Here is a 14031-nt window from a genome sequence, read left to right as displayed (position 1 = left end):
CTGACTTATAGAGAGAAGTCCCCGCCCCTGGTTCTGATTGGTCCCTGCTCATGCAAATGAAGGCTCCAAATTCTCATGGTGTGATTGGTCCAAAATGCACTGTCCTGATTGGCCAGTGAAGTTGTTGCTGGGCTGCAGCTGCGCAGCTCTGATTGGATGGGGAAAGCCTCAGTCCTATTGGCTGAAATGGGATTCTGGGAAACCTTCCTGAGGGCTGGCTCCACGCACGGGGGGCAGCAGACCGCGGGCGGGGCGGTGAGGCCCATGAGAAATGGCTGCTGGGCTCTGTGTGGGGTTTTTTTTTCTGTTTGTTGGGTTTTTCTAAGATATTTCTATTGGTTTCCGAGAGGAAGGGAGAGGGAGAGAGAGAAGCATCCATGATGAGAGAGAATCATGGATCTGCTGCCTCCTGCAGGCCCCGCCCTGGGGATCCAGCCACAACCCGGGCCTGTGCCCTGACGGGGAATCGAACCCTGACCTCCGGGCTCACCCACTGAGCCACGCTGCTCGGGCTTCTTGGTTCTTCAAGGGGAGCCCACGTAGCCACCAGGTGCCCTTCCGAGTGGGCACCTTCTTGCTCAGCGTCCACGGGAGTGGCGTCCAGACCGACCGGCCCGGAAGTGGGCGCCCTGCCGGGAGCACGGGACCCAGGGCGGAGGGGAGACAGACGTGGTTGCCCCAGGACGCTGTTGTATGGCACTTCAATTTCCTACTTCAAATAAACGTGCTTATGAAAAATGCTTTAAAAGGGACTTTTGCAGGTAGATTATGAAACGTCACCAGATAAAATGAGAGAACAGCTCTAGCCGGGGTGGCTCAGTGGATAGAGCGTCGGCCTGTGGACTGAAGGGTCCCGGGTTCGATTCCGGTCAAGGGCACGTCCCCAGTGGGGGGTGTGCAGGAGGCAGCTGATCAATGTTTCTCTCTCATCGATGTTTCTAGCTCTCTATCCCTCTCCCTTCCTCTCTGTAAAAAAATAAAATATATTTTTAGTAAAATAAAATGAGAGAACAGTACACAAGGGGGGACACACACAGAGAACCGCGTTTCCGAACGTGTGGATCTCACACAGACCTCGTCGTCGTCCGGGCAATTTGCAACGGCTGTTTCAGAATAAACTCCGTCTATGAGCCGTTACCTGGGCAAGCCGTCTGCTTATCTGATTTTTTTTCAATAATAACACACTTTTTGAACAGAATGAAGGTGTTTTTACTTTTTTTAAGTGTTTTTTTTTTTTAGTTGTGGGAATAAATATAAAATGCAACTGAGCTGTAAAAATAAATCCAAATGCATCTTTTATCCGTTCCCTCGAGAGGGTTTTTACTTTTTAAACTTCAGCCCAAATTGGAAACTCAAGTTCCAGGATCAGCACAGGTCCTGCTGTAAACAAACCCAGAATGTCAGCAGGCAGTCGGGAGAGGCGGGCGCCGGGACCGAGCCCTGGGCTCCAGTGCTGGCCATCGCGTGGGTCTGTGGCAGCCACGTGCCTCCAGGACCTGGGCCTGACTGTGGCCGTCCGGCCCCGGGGGGAGAGAGGCCAGGGGAGTCCTTCGAATTCAAGCCTGGGACGCTCCTTTACCGCGAGCCGGGCAACCCCAGCGCTGAGGTGAGCTCCCTCCCGAGGCGCCTGCTATTTTAGGCGTCACTCCCTGGGGGCCCGGCCAGCTGATTCATGTTCCCGAAAACTGTTAGTAGATTGGCATCGCACACGAGGCCTAGTGTAAGTGCTCGCAGAGGGCACGGCCCAGACCCGCCCGCTGGCTCAGGGGCTGAGCGGGCGAGGGGGGCAGTCTATCCCCAGCCCCTCAAAATGGGGTCAGGGCTCTCAAATGACACATTTAAGAAAACTTTACTAATCAAGCCTGGGCCGGTGTGGCTCAGTGGATAGAGCGTCGGCCTGTGGACTGAATTCCTGGGCCCGGGTTCAATTCTGGTCAAGGGCATGTACCTTGGCTGCAGGCTCCTCCCCGGCCCGGCCCTGGTCAGGGCTCGTGCAGGAGGCAACCCATCAACGTGTCTCTCTCACAACGATGTTTCTCTCTGTCTTTCTCTCTGCTACTCTGTCTCCAAAAATCAATGGAAGGATATCCTCAGGTGAGGATTAAGGATTAACAACACAAAAATTACTAATCAATCAATTCAACTTGGCAGTTTTTGTTTGTTTGTTTTTTTAGAAAGTAGGCCGTGGCCGTGGGGTGAGAACACGTAACATCAGACTGCAGGCGCTCGATGCCACAGCTGGAGAGACAGCGCAGGCCGCGGGCACACGCACCACACGGACCTGCCCCACCCCCACTCCCGCCCACGGCCTCCGGGGTGGATGGTGCGCAGGAGGCAGGCGTTGCCGGGCGTGTTGGGGGTGGTGCCACGGCCTGGGCCTGGCCGGGGGATGCCGCTCACCTGTCGGGAGGAGAGCTGAGTAACGCCTGGCGCCAGGCCCGCTGGGCGCGGAGGCTCCTCGGGCCTCGGGCAGGAGGCAGCTTGTGGATTAAATCAGCACCTCACCCCACGCTCCGAGCAGCAGGGCAGCCCAGGGCCTCGGGGCCCACGTGTGGGCTGTGCCCTGGGCTGAACCCGGCCACGGCTGCAGCTGTGGGCGCACCCCTGAGGTCGGGTAGCCGGGCGTCCGGGCGTCTGCAGAGCCCCAGCTCCCAGCCCGTGTCCTCGAAACCCCAGCCCTCCCCTGACCGTCACAGGAAGGAGGGCGTCCGTGCCACCCGGGCAGGTTGGAAGCCTCGCTGACAGGCTAAGCCCACAGGCCACTGTTCAGTCCCCTGTGAGTCCCAGGGCAAAGGTCACGGCTCCCCCAGGAGCAGAGGGACCCGCAGGCCCGGCCGGGGCCGCGTCATCTGCGGGAACGTCAAAGCATCAAGGAAACTGAATCCAGTCAGCCTGGTTGTCATGGTCCCCACTTGTGGGCGCTTCTGGGCGTCATCAGAGGCTGCTCCCCCAGAACAGATGGCTGGCCCATATGGGGGGGGGGGGCTCCCACAGCTCTCTCTCCAGAGCAGGTTCGAGGGTGTGGGGTCCTGCAGGGCCACCGAGTGCAAGTCGCCTGGGCGCCCTGCGGCCCTGACAGCAGGCGCTGAGCCAGTGCCACGTGGCACCCGACGCGGCGACTGGCACCCGCCGGGTCCCCCGGTTCTGATGTGCGTTTAGAATTTACCGGAAGAGTGAAGCCGGCTCCACTGTGTGCTGCGCCAGCATGGCCATGGGTGAACCTGGGGTGTGGGGGTGAAGGATTAGACAGGACAGACAGAGCATAAAGCTGGGGCTAGGTGGGATGCTGCCCTCTCTGATGGAGAGACAGCGCCACATCCTGCCAGCCGAGTCTTTATTTTATAGCCAGATCCCAGGAGGCAAAGTAAGGGCGTGGCCAAGATGGTTACCATGTCCTAATCTACTCAATTCCACGCACCTGAACTCTATCATCCCACTTCACTCAGCCACGTGGGACCACAGGTTCGGACCAGAAGGTCAAGCTCACACCACAGCCTTTGGCTGTAATTGTGCTGGGACTTGCCCGTGGCTTTGCCAGGAGAGGATGGTGCCTCTCATTAGTCCCAGGCTGGAACCCGCCCAAACGCCGTGGCCGGTGGAGGGACAGCTAACACTCGTCGCCTGGCTGCCTCGGGCTCCGTGCCGGCGGCTCCACGGGGCCGGGTGCTATTTCAAGGTTATTTCACGGTGACGAAGGCGCAGCGTCCCGAAACAAGATGGTCGGCGCTCGGGCCCCACAGAGAGCGTGGGGTCTGCTCCCCAGACACACGTCCCGAAAGCAAAACGGCAACTGAACACGAACCCGATCTCCTCCCGGCTCCGTGGCGGGGCTGCCAGCCCTTTCCCTGCGCGACCTGCGACCCGAGAGAGCGGGTGAACCCCAGACCCCGACCTTCCGGGTTCCACCACGGCGTCACCTGAGACCCCCCCCTCCCACCCTCGTGCCTCTGCCCTTAGCGAGTGGCCCCCACCCGCCGTGCCCCACAAAGACTAGTTCCCGCTGATGAGGACGGTGAGAGGCTCAGGCAGGGAGGGGGAGCCCCACAGGGAGGGGAGCCCCGGGGTTCCTGGCCGCATGGGCGGGTGGGGGCCCCGGCTCAGCGCGAGGCCCGCGGGAGGCGGGGCTGTCTCCTGGCAAACACGTGAGTGGGTATAAATAACCCCAGTTCCGCTGAGAAACGTGCGGGGGGTGTGCATGCAGCGGAATGGCCTGCAGGAGTGACCGGGTTTATTTAGCTGCTGACAACATCCACATGTGGAACCCCGAGCCTCGCACGCACGCACTCGCCGGGCCTGCTGGAGGCTCAGCGCGCGGCTCGGATGGGGGATGAGGCTTTGGTCCTGGGCGCCGGCTGTGGCCCTGAGCTAGGCCCTCGCAGCTGGGACCCCCTGGGGTGGAGCCGCTCCGCGTCCTCGTCCTTCCCCCAGGCACCTGGACGCCGGGCGGGAGCCGGAGGGGCCGCACCGGCCTGGGATCAGCACGCCGAGGCTCCTGCACTGGAAGGCGTCTTGCGATTTTTTAACTGTTTTTTTCTGAAGTTACTTCTCTGCACGTAGTGTCCATGTTGCTGTTTTAACAGGAATGTCTCTGCCCCTAAAAGCCTTCCTAGCCCTGGCCGGGCTGCTCAGTGGATAGAGCACTGGCCCACAGATGGAAGGATCCCGGGTTCGATTCCAGTCCAGGGCCTGTCCCTCAGTTGCAGGCTCCATCCGGCTCAGTCAGGCCCTCGCGGGAGGCCACCCATCAATGTGTCTCTCTCACATCGATGATTCTGTCTCTTCCCTCCCTCCCACTCTCTAAAAAGCAATAGAAAAATACCCTCAGGTGAGGATTAATGACGACAAAAATCTTCCTGGAAGTCCCCCGCCCTGCCGAATCCGCCTCAGCACGGCTCTCACGCTCCCACATGGAACACGCTTGCAGCCCCAGCTGTGTTGCAATTGTCTCGAGTATTTTAGGAACTAAAACGCCTCCGGAATGTTCTCCCAGATGAGAGGCTCGTTTACCTCCATCCGCCAGCACATTCTCCCACTGGCCTCGCCATGTCACACGGCGGGAGCGAGGGCCTGGGCAGAACCACATCAAAGCGGCAGAGGAGGCGGGGGCCGGAGACGGGGAGGCCGCGCCACGGCCTCCACAGCCGCCCGGCTGTTCGCGTGCGGGAGGGCCTCTGAGCAGCGCCCGGTCAGCCCGGAGCCGGCAGTGCGGACGGGACCCGGGGGCACCCTGCCCCGTCCTCAGCCCTCGGTCCCGGCATCGCCGGGGAGGGGCTCCGGGAGGCGGGCTCGTCCGGGCGAAGAAACACACGCTTTCTGGCCTGAAGTAAACCCGTCGTCGCTCCAGCCACATGCACCCCGTTGCATTGCAAGTCCTGAGACAGGACTTCTGTTTAAAGTGAACAGGACGCGTTTTCTGTAGGAATGTCCCTGCTCCGACTTCTTTTAAACACATTTTATTGGCTTCAGAGAGGAAGGGAGAGAGAAACATCCATGATGAGAGAGAACCAATGACTGGCGGCCTCCTGCACGCCCCCCACAGGGGATCAAGCCTGCAACCCGGGCCTGTGCCCTGACCGGGAATCGAACCCTGACCTCCTGGTTCCTAGGTCAGTGCTCAGCCCCTGAGCCACGCCGGCCGGCACTCCTCGACTTGTAATGAAGGCCCAGGAGGAATGGCCGTGCTGAAGCGTCAGCTTGGCCACCACTGACCTGCTGCGGCTCGAGCTCCGCTGGGCGTGGGGCCGCGGGCTCCCCCCGGGACAGCCCGGGCCGGGCAGGGGCTTGGGGAGGGAGACCCCACGCTGGGCTTCCTGCTTCGGCCTCTCAGGGTCGCACACGGGGACTCGGGGTTCACAGCAGCCACCAAGACACCCGAGCTTTAAAAACGCCATCACTCCGTGCACGTGGGGAGGAGGGTGAGAATAAAAGCAAATTGATTTAAGATCAGAAGCCGCCTGGGCTGAGTCATCATCCAGGCATCCTCCCATCTGTCCGTCACGGGCTCGCTCGTTAGGAGCTGTGCCCACACGCCCTGGCCGAGCGGCTCAGTGGGCGGAGTGCCGCCCCTTACACCCACTGAGAGGTCAGGGGCTCCGTCCCCGATCAGGGCACGTGCCTAGGTTTTGGGTTCAGTCCTCACCAGGGCACGTACAGGAGGCAACTGATCGATGTCTCTCTCTCTCTCTCTCTCTCTCTCTCTCTCTCTCTCTCTCTTCCTCTCTCTAAAATCAATAAGCATATCCTCGGGGAGGATTATAAAAACTGTGCCCACTGTGCCTCTAGGACCAGCCCCTGGGGGGGGGCGGGGTCCCGGAGCATGTGCTTCGTGAGAAGGGCCGGACCACGCCCAGCTGCCCCGAGTCTCGTCAGCGCAGGGAGCCCTGGCCGTGCGCTCCTCCCCAGGTCCTGCTGGCCCCGGAGTCAGCCCCCTCCTGCCTCCCTTCCTCGTGGGTCCAAGATCCCCCCACAGTCTGGAGGTCACCCAACCTCCCCTCTTTTTGGGGGGCCACAATCGAGGGCGTGCCCTGCCAGTTCTCCCTCCACGCCTGGGCTCCGTGGACACCCACCTTCCTGCAGAAAGGAGACCTCCCACCCCCCAAACCTCGCAGGTCCCTCCTCGGACCTGATACCCAAAGGCTCTCCTGCTCAGCTTTGCATCCTCGGCCCCTGGCGGGGGCCTGGCACCCGGGGCCCGCAGCCCCGCGTGGGATGGGGGTGCCTCAGACAGGGAGCAACGAGCCGGCGGGGGGCGGGGGGATGGGGCCTGGCCGGCCAGGGAGAGGGAATCTTCACCCTCAGTGGACGCCCCGGGAAGGAGCGGGCCGCGGGGACTGAGGCGGGGAAGGTCCTGTCAACACGGGGCTGTTGACACCTGTATCCCAGCAACCGGACCCGCCCCGGGGCGCGCCGGGCGGGCAGGGGCCGCACCTGTTAACACAGGGACTTGGCGCTGACGTTCGTTTTTAAGGTGCTTCACCTGCAGGGAAACGTAAAGGACGCCTCGGTTTCCTCAAGCTCATTGCATTGTGGGAGCACGAGAGAGCCAGCGTGGCCCGGGTTCCAAAGGCGGCTTCTCAAGGACGGTTCCGGGAGGTGCCTCGTGTTAAAGGGTTTGGTCTTTAAACAGCGTGAGGGGACGCTGAGCTGAGACGCCCCTGTGCGCTCCCCCGAGCGGCCGGCGCCCTCACAACGGCAGAGCCACCTTCGCCGTCAGCCCCGCCTGTCTCTCTCCTCGGGCAGATGCAGAGACGGGTCCATATAGGTATCTGCACTCGTGTCTCAGGAAGGCTCTCAGAATTAAAGCCTCCGGAGAGAACGGTCAGGGAACAAGAAGCAGCCGATACGATCACGGGACGTCTTACCAGAAACTTTTACCAAGAAATGCGCTGTGGGGCTTCATGTGCCCGCCGAGCCAGCCTCCTTTATTCATAAGTCAGTGGGCACCCCAGGCCCCTGCCCACAGAGCCCACCTGGTCACGGCGTGCCGCCCCTTCTACAAACTGCCGAGTCCTGACGGCTAGTCCTCAACTGAGGAACGTTGCTTTTCCATTTGTGTGAGATGTTCCTCTGTAGTTTTCATGTGTGTATGTGTGTGCATGTGTGTATGCGCACATGTGTGTGCGTGTGTGTGTGTGTGTGCCGCCTGTCTTTGTCTGTTCTGACCACGGGCACTACGGGCACACGTGGCAGGGTGCACAGTGAGACCCTCTGGGCCCGGGCCGGCGGTCGGCGGGGCCTGCACGTGCAGCGTCTTTGCGTCTTTGCGCGGCGGGCGGCTCCCCGAGCGGGTGTGGGGTTCGTGCTCCTGGGGAGGTGGCTCAGCTCCTCGGTGGCCAGTTCACCCGTGGGGGCTGTTTGCAATGCCCCATCGTTGCCCTCTGACCCCTGCGAGCTCGGGGTGCCACGCCCTGGCCAAGGCCTCACGGTCCTCTGCCTCCGCTCCTCCCCGCTCTGTCGGCCTTGCTGTTGCCGAGTTCGCTGATGTTTTTAAAGACCCGCCTCTCCGGTTCCCCGTTTCCTCTGTTGCTTCTCTGTTTCCAATTTCCCTAATTCCTGCCATTCTCGGCATCCGTCGCTTCCTCTGCGCTCTGGGCTTATTTTTATCTCCTTTCGAAGTTTCTGGATTAAGCTGAAGGTTGAAGCGGTTAAGCTGAAGGTTTTCCTAGTTCCCTTTGGGATAGAAATCCCCGCACGGCCTTCACGTGTCCTGGTTATCGCATGTTCATGTCACTCCGTGTGTTTTCCAGGTGGCTCCCCTGACTTGCCTTGTGGCACCCCAGGGATCAGTTAGCCATGTGTGTGCGCGCACGTGTACATGTGTGTGTGCATGTGTGTACGTGTGTGTGAGCGTGTGTGTGTGTGCATGTGTGTGTGTGTGTGTGTGTGTGTGGTTTTCAAGGGGGTGACGGTCTCCGTTGTCTGTTGCAGATTTCAGCCTCACCTCACGCAGCTGGAGAGCCCGGTGCGTGACTGCGCCTGTCAGTGTTTCTGGGGAAACGGAGTCGCCATCGCAGCGGCTGGTCACACAGGGGACGAAGGGCAGGCTCGGCACGGAGGGAGCTGCTCCCGCGCCCGCACAGCTTCCTCCAGAGCGTTTATCCGGGAAGACGCGGCGTGGCAGGAGCTCAACGGAAAGGCCGGCGGCGCCAGCAATGGAGGGTCCCCGAGCCCACCCTCTGGAGAGCCGCTCACCCCGTCCGGCTTCAGACGTGCCGGCCCCAGGCGCTCCCTGCGCTGCCGAGCATGGCCGCTCCCGCCGCCTCCGGCTCCCGCCGCCTCCAACTGGGGTCAGGGCGGTGTGTCGGCCGCGAGACTTCGCCCTGCCCGAGGAGGGAAACCGGTGTCTCTTCCCCAAAACGCACTTGTCCTGCAGACCTGGCTCCACAGCGCGAAGCCCCCCCACCCCCCTCAGTGAGACATGGCCTCCTCTGTGCTGTTAGCTTTCCACAGAGATGCCAGCGGCGGCATGTCCCACTCAGCCCCTCAGTGCTACCCACGCAGCTACGAGGGCGCCGGGACCCCCACACGGCCCCTCGCCAGGACCCCCACACAGCCCCTCACCGTGACCCCCACACGGCCCCTCACCGTGACCCCCACACGGCCCCTCGCCGGGACCCCCACACGGCCCCTCGCCGTGACCCCCACACGGCCCCTTGCCGTGACCCCCACACGGCCCCTCGCCGTGACCCCCACACAGCCCCTCTCTGAAACCCTCACAGAGCCGTGCTGCTGGGGTGTGACCTTCACAGGAAGGTCGGGGCACAGTCCCCTCAGCCCTGGGCCCTGCTGGTCACAGAAGTCGCTGTCAACACGTCCTTTCTCTGCTGGGGAAGCAGGACGCCTGGCTCACCACACACACACACACACACACACACACACACACACTCATACACACACACACACACCTCCCCTGGGTCACCCCGCATCTCCCCGGTCACCCCGCATCTCCCCGGTCACCCCTGTCAAGTGCGAGCGGACAACCAGGAGGCCCCTGCTCCACCCGTGACTGAGGGGTGGACACTCCGGGCTCCTCCGATCTCCGTGCTCAGACCCCGGGTCTCAGCACCGCTTTGAGAGCTTGTTTGGAGGTTCTAGCAGGGGAGCGCAGCTACTCGTATGCTCTTGACCAAAGACCGGTCCTCTCCTCTGGGGGGAAGGTCGTCCTCTTCGACCGAGCGCGCAGCTTCGGGAGGGACGCACATGGATCGGTGAGGGAGGAGGGGGACACCCGCCTAGCCAGCCAGATCAGCCGAATCAACCCTGGCGATCAATGGGGTGACAGATGTCGCAGCCAGATCGCCCTCACATCCATCAGCACCGCTTTGGAGACCCGGCCAGGAGGGCTGTGGGGGACGGACCTCAAGCCTCGGCCCCTCCCCACCCCTCCGCTTAGCACGCGGCGTCCAGACACGAGTGCGGTGTTCCTAGAAACGGGCTGAAGTTATGCCTAAGAAACCCGGCCACGCTCCAGGGACGACGCGTGGCGTTTCGGGAAAAGACAGAGGACACGCTGCTCCCACAGACATTGCCTCCCGCTGCCCGCAGACGAGGCCACAGCCCGGAGCACCGCGGACCTCCCCCGGCGCCAGCCTGCGGGCACAGGAACGGAGCCGCTGTCAGTGAGCAGAAAGCGTGGTATTTCTCAATCGCACAGCACGTCAATGTCCGCACTTGGCCTTAGAGACGTAACTCAAAATACATGGCCTTTAAAGTCCTCTCCGTTCCATGAAACAGACCTGTTGTCACAGTGGATCCTCTAGGCCAGTGGTCGGCAAACTCATCAGTCAACAGAGCCAAATACCCACAGGACAACGATTGAAATTTCTTTTGAGAGCCAGATTTTTTAAACTTAAACTTCTTCTAACGCCACTTCTTCAAAATAGACTCGCCCAGGCCATGGTATTTTGTGGAAGAGCCACACTCAAGGGGCCAAAGAGCCGCATGTGGCTCACGAGCCACAGTTTGCTGACCACTGTCCTAAACAAAAGCGTGACAATGGCATCTCACCGAGAAATGTCACACCGAGAACATAGAGAGACAGAAATCGCTCAGAGGAGCGGAAAGGCGCAGAGTCTGAAATGAGAAAGTCCCCAGAGGGACTCGACAGCAGGGCTGAGCAGACGGAAGGCACGGCCTGCAGACTGGAAGACGGGCCGTCTGAGGAGCAGAGAGGAGAAAAGGACAAAGAGGAACGAATCGCTCCTCAGAGACCGGGGAGCCCATCGAGCAAACCACCGCGCCAGCAATGGGGTCCCAGTGGGGGTGGACACAGGTCCCAAGGCGAGCCCCCCAGGCTCCCCCCCCCCCCCCCCCCGCCCGGTTGTGGTGTTGATTGTGCAGAATCAGAGGTTCCTGGAGATGACCTATGAGCTCACCCCAGACCCACCCGCCGGGGCAGCAGGCACAAGACAGGGCGGGCACATCAGCCGGTTCTCGCTCACTTTTCACTCATCCCACCTGCGCGAGCGGGTCCCCGTGAACAACAGCCCCGAGCGCGGGTTTTCCTGGAGCTGGTGTCCCGTGTCGGGGGCAGCGCGGGCCGCAGGCCCTCGGGCCCGGCCTGTTTTCTGGCCGGTCGCGTCATCGCGCTCATTATAGTTCCCATTCTGGCCTCAGCACACATTTTCCAAAGACTTTGAAGCGTGAGTTCATTCATTTAAAATGTCAGCTCCAATTAAACTTTTAAAAATACTCCGCTGAGGAGGCGTCCGTGGGTCATGGGAGCTGAGCGTTACTCGAAAGAGAATTCCCGGAAAGGGCTCGAGGGGGTTCCTTGCTCCGAGTACGGGCTCGGATTAAAGGGCACGTTTTATTGTTCAAATCCGTGGAAACCATGTCTGGTCTTTAGGGATGCGTGCCGCGGGCTCATTCGGTCAGATCAGCTCCTCCATCTGCGATAGAAGCGCACGAGGTATCTGTACACGGTGACACTTACGATGAACAATGACCGTGCCCTTGCATTTGAGGAGAACTCGCTTAGTTTAAAACAGCCACGTGGTGAACGGACCGGGCTCTGCCAGCCGGGGGTCCGGGGACGGGCTGGGCGTGTGACTCGTTCCCCAGGTGTGTTGTGGGTGTAGTTGCGGGTTTTGTGACGTCTAAGCTCCTCCTGTGACCATTCTTTGTCATGTGCTCGCTGAAGTCTGTGCTGCCAGCTGCATGCTGACCTGCTGACTTCAGAGCCTCCTGAACTGCCTGGAGCCCACGGAGCAAACCGCGTCCCGTCTCTGCGGGCTGGCCGTGCGCTGGGCGCGCTCCCTGCTCAGCTGGGCCGGCTGGGGCTCTGCCTCAGCAGCCGCCTGCAGCTTGAGCGGAGCCCAGAGGTCAGCCAGGCCGAGAGTGTGGGTCCCCGCCGCCCTTCCCAAGCCTGCAGCCACCCCGGGCGGGCGGGGGGCCGCCCAGGCGCCCGTGGGCCAGGACCTCCCCGAGGCTCTATTCCCTCGCCGAGCCCACCGCCTCTACGCCTCCGGTCTGTCTGCTGCGGGTCCCACCTGTCACCCCTCATCCCAGGCAGCTGCCGCGGGGCATGGCTTTCAAATGCTTTCTGACAAATGCCACCTGGAAGGCTGCTCCGGGCCTGAGAAACTTCTAGAGCACGTGAGACCAAGCCGGACCAGCCCCTGGGGAGCCACCAACCAGATGCAGATGCAGACACAACACAGAACAGACACAACACAGAACAGACACAACACAGACACAACACAGAACAGACACAACACAGACGCAGACACAACACAGACACACAGACACGACATAGAACAGACACAACACAGACACAGACACACACACACACACACACACACACAGACATGACACAGACACACACACAGACGCAGACACAGACACACACACACACACACAGACACAGACATGACACAGACACACACAGACACACACACAGACGCAGACACAGACACACACACAAACACAGACACACACACACACAGAGAGACACGACAGACACGACATAGACACACACAGAGACGACAAAGACACGACATAGACACACACACAGACGCAGACACGACACAGAGACGCAGGCACAGACACGACACACAGACACAGACACACACACAGATGCAGACACACACACACACACACACACACACACACACACACACACAGACCATACTACTCAAGAGCCAGGTCTGTACGGCCCCTCTGCACCGCGAGACACACGGGAACACTGGCCAACTTCCCCCAATGACCACGGAGCTGGGAAGTGGGGGTTCAGGCGGGGGAGTTAAAATGCCACGCGCTCTGACCCCAAAGTCTAGGAGCTGCTTCTTCCATGAAACACACCCCCCAACCCCCACCGCTGACCCCCCCCCCCCCCCCGTGGTAGTAAATCTCATGTGGGATCCCAGAATTTGGAGATGTTTGTTCCGATATAGATTCTTTATGTTTTTATAGAGAGAGGGAGGGAGAGGGAGAGAGAGAAACATCCATGATGCGAGAGGATCATTGATCGGCTGCCTCCTGCACGCCCCACACTGGGGACCAAACCCACAACCCGGGCCTGTGCCCTTGAACGGAATCGGACCCGGGACCCTTCAGTCCACAGGCCGACGCTCTATCCACTGAGCCGCACCAGCCAGGGCCACCCTGTTCTCCCAGACTGGCCTTCACTCACTGCCCTGTCAGTCACGGCCACGGGGGCGGGGGACTGGCCCGGGCTCCTCAGGCCCCCGGCCCCACCCAAGCCGACCATTAAAGCTGTGCTTCGTGCTCACGTGGGGCGTCAGGACCCGCTGGATCCAGGGCCCGGTCCCTCTTTCCGCCGTTTTGCTGGCTTCCGTCGTGGCTTCGCTCCAAGGGGACCCTGTCCGGCCGCCCAGGCTGCTCCCCGTGGACCGACCCGGTCCTGTGCCAGGATGGGCTCACCGCCGAGACCTGGGAGAGGGGCTCTTCCAACGGAGATGAGGGCGGCCCGGCGGGACACGGAGGAGCAGATCCACACGCGGACTCACTTCCAGGACCCGCGCGCTCCTGGGCTGTTGCCTCCTGAGGGCTGTCCCTTCAGCCCCCTGGAGGCAGCCCCTCGCTTTGTGAGGGAGGAGGGGCTGGGGTGGTGAGCACACAGTAGGGCTGACCTGGGTGACTGGGCAGACAGGGAAACAGCCAGGTCCCTGGGGTGCAGACAGCTCATTACAGGCCACGGCCACGATGGTGGCGGAAGAGCTGCCAACGCCGCCGGCCTCAGGTCCCCGTGAGCAGAGACGGGTCCTGGTCTTGCTGCGAGGAAGCAGTTCTGTCCCCCGAGAGGAGATGGGCGGGCGGGAGGCCTCACCCCTCAGAACCTGGGACCACCTCGCCTCCTCCCCCCCTCCCCGCCCCGGGGGCAGCGCCTTCGACCTGGCAGCTTCTCGGAGGCCGTGGGGGCCCTGGGGTCTGGGAGGGCCGCGGCCTGTGGGAAGGAGGCCGGGGGCGAGGGCTGGGCGGAGGGCTGGGCGGGCCCAGGACTCGGGCTTGGAGTGAAATAGTCTCCTGACCAAGCTGGTCGGCCTCCTCTTTTTTCCTGAAAACAGGACG

Source organism: Cnephaeus nilssonii (genome assembly GCF_951640355.1).
Source record: "Cnephaeus nilssonii genome assembly, chromosome: 12".
Classification (NCBI taxonomy): domain Eukaryota; kingdom Metazoa; phylum Chordata; class Mammalia; order Chiroptera; family Vespertilionidae; genus Cnephaeus; species Cnephaeus nilssonii.
This window is presented reverse-complemented; position numbering follows the sequence as displayed.